The sequence below is a fragment of the Belonocnema kinseyi genome, chromosome 6 (assembly GCF_010883055.1).
Source record: "Belonocnema kinseyi isolate 2016_QV_RU_SX_M_011 chromosome 6, B_treatae_v1, whole genome shotgun sequence".
Classification (NCBI taxonomy): Eukaryota; Metazoa; Arthropoda; class Insecta; order Hymenoptera; family Cynipidae; genus Belonocnema; species Belonocnema kinseyi.
In genome coordinates, this window is record NC_046662.1 from 123,103,199 (window position 1) to 123,106,591 (window position 3,393).

Genomic DNA, 3,393 nt, shown 5'->3' on the forward strand with positions numbered 1-3,393 from the left:
TTTCCACCTTAACATACCGTCGCCACATTTTGAGCCAAGACATTCCCGATGATAGTTGCAAGGCGTGCCATGCACACCCCGAGCATTTAGCTCACATACTATATAGTTGTCCAACACACGCGGGAACGACCTACGTTCAAAGGCACAATGCGGCACTAATAGTGCTTTATTACCATCTCTGTCACTCCTACGGCATTCACTTTAATATCGCTCCTCTAAATGCTCCTACGGAAATTGAGTCAATTGTCGAGAATAGGAAGTGCCGCATATACTGGAACTTTATATTCTCGACAATTGTTTCTGTTGCTCACTCGAGGCCTGACATGGTTCTTCTTGACTTCGAGAAGCGAACCATGTTCGTTATCGAATTTTCGGCACCAGCTGACCAAAACATTATAGCCAAGGAGAATGAAAAGAAAGAGAGGTATCGAGACCTTATAAGGGAGTTGCAACGATTGTACCCGGAATATTCTGTTAAACTGATAGTCCTTATCATCGGCGCTCTTGGAGGTGCCAAGCTTCCACTTGCTGATAGCCTAAAAAGCATCCCTACGTGTCAACAATATGCTAGAATACTTGCGGGAAAAATGCAGAAGGCGGTTGTCCTTGGGTCACTCCGTGTTCTTAGAGTGCACGAGGATTGTACTGGATCGTCGTATTGATTCCTTTACAGACTGTAACCACCTATCTCACGGTTGTGAGACGTGGTTGTGGATGAAATTTTACCGCGATTTCGCTAGAAGCGGGTGCAATTTTTCAGATTAGCACCCGCTCCCGGCGAAATCCTGCGATTGTCCTTATGACAAATTTTTAATTATATATATATATATAACCATTACTACAGGTTTTTGATCAAAATTACCGGGCACAAAATTTAGTTTTTGCAGAATATATTAGCAATCAATTTTTGCGCAAAGGAGAATTTGATGCAAATAATAGTATCCGAGTTTCATATACCAGTCTCCTGAAGCCACCATTACTACACGTTTTTAATCAAAATTACCGGGCACAAAATTTAGTTTTTGCAGAATATATTAGCACTTAATTAGTAATATATGCATGCGCAAAAGAGAATTTGATACCAATAATATTTTCAGAGTTTCATATGCAAGAGTCACCTGAAGCCACCATTACATGTTTTTGATCGAAATTACCGGGCACAAAATTTACTTTGTGCAAAATATATTAGCACTTAATTAGCAATAAATTCTGGCGAAAAGGAGAATTTGATGGCAATAATACTTTCAGAGTTTCATATGCCAGAGTCAACTGAAGCCACCATTACTACATGGTTTTGATCAAAATTACCGGGCACAAAATTTAGATTTTGCAGAATATATTAGCACTTAATTAGCAATATATTCATGCGCAAAAGAGAATTTGATTCCAATAATAATTTCAGAGTTTCATATGCAAAAGTCACCTAAAGCCACCATTACTACATGTTTTTGATCGAAATTCCCGGGCACAAAATTTAGTTTTTTCAGAATATATTAGCACTTAATAAGCACTAAATTCCTGCGCAAAGGATAATTTGATGCCAATAAAATTATCCGAGTTTCATATACCAGCCCCCTGAAGCAACCATTCCTACATGTTTTTGATCAAAATTACCGGGCACAAAATTTAGTTTTTGCAGAAAATATTAGCATTTAATTAACACTAAATTCCTGCGCCAAGCAGAATTTGACGCCAATAATAATTTCAGAGTTTCATATACCAGTTACCTTAAGCCGCCATTACTACATATTTTGGATCAAAATTACCGGACACAAAATTTAGTTTTTGCAGAATATATTAGCACTTAATTAGCAATAAATTCCAGCGCAAAGGAGAATTTGATGGCAATAATACTAGTCAGTCAATTGAAGCCACCATTACTACATGTTTTTGATCAAAATTACCGGGCACAAAATTTAGTTTTTGCAGAATATATTAGCATTTAATTCGCACTAAATTCCTGCGCCAAGCAGAATTTGATGCCAATAATAGTTTCAGAGTTTCATATGCAAAAGTCACCTAAAGCCACCATTACTACATGTTTTTGATTGAAATTACGGGGCACAAAATTTAGTTTTTTCAGAATATATTAGCACTTAATTAGCACTAAATTCCTGCGCAAAGGAGAATTTGATGCAGATAATAGTATCCGAGTTTCATATACCAGTCACCTGAAGCCACCATTACTACATGGTTTTGATCAAAGTCACCGGGCACAAAATTTATTTTGTGCAAAATACATTAGCACTTAATTAGCACTAAATTCTAGCACAAAGGAGAATTTTATGGCAATAATACTTTCAGAGTTTCATATGCCAGAGTCAACTGAAGCCACCACTACATGGTTTTGATCAAAATTACCGGGCACAAAATTTAGTTTTTGCAGAATATATTAGCACTTAATTATCAATACATTCATGCGCAAAAGAGAATTGATTCCAATAATATTTTCAGAGTTTCCTATGCAAAAGTCACCTAAAGCCACCATTACTACATGTTTTTGATCGAAATTACCGGGCACAAAATTTAGTTTTTTCAGAATATATTAGCACTTAATTAGCAAATAATTCTAGCGCAAAGGAGAATTTGATGGCAATAATACTTTCAGAGTTGCATGTGCCAGAGTCAACTGAAGCCACCATTACTACATGGTCTTGATCAAAATTACCGGGCACAAAATTTAGTTTTTTCAGAATAAAAGCACATTATCATATCGATATGGGCACTATGCCATAATTTTAAAAAATTGTGCTGGGTACTTTTGGTCAAAAACATGTAGTAATGCTAAATAAGGACCCTTGTCCTTGGAAACCCCTTACACACACGTTTTCATATATAAATATATATATATATATTTATATGTGTGTGTGTGTGTGTGTGTGGTAGAACTATAGAATAGGGGAATAACTATATAATAACTAATTGTGGGGTCTAGGTTATGTGAAAAATTGTTTTTCTGTGTTTATACGTCTGGACAATCCGCATGTTCATGCACATTTATAATAATGCGATAGAGTCTAAACGTACGAATCTGGAAAGGGAGAACTGGAAAAGGGAAGAGCTTGCAAGTTGTATCCGGACGTATAGACACAGCCCATGCCGTCTTTCCTTTTTTATCTTCTGTTTATCTTTTCTAGTATCAACCTGGAAAAGAAAAAAGAGAGCTGGAAAAGGGAAGAGGGGTGGTTTATGCAAAATTGGGAATTTGTGGTTATGAATGGATTTTTGATTGGGTTAGTCAGGTACGTAACTAACATTGCTGCCAGTTTTCTTAAATATTAAATTTTAAAAAATCCTCGAGAATGCCCTTCCCCCACCTTTTTCATTTGGAATTCATCAAATAATAACAAGTTTTAGATATTTTTGAATGTTACAGGGTGACACGGAAGAAGC

General features: G+C 36.3%; 1 protein-coding gene across 1 annotated transcript in view; it reads right to left on the bottom strand.

Moving 5' to 3' along the window:
- The window catches only part of LOC117175160 (deoxyuridine 5'-triphosphate nucleotidohydrolase), a 76,695-nt gene that overhangs the window by 72,148 nt on the left and 1,154 nt on the right, over positions 1-3,393 (bottom strand). The gene's annotated exons all lie outside the window — the stretch shown is intronic.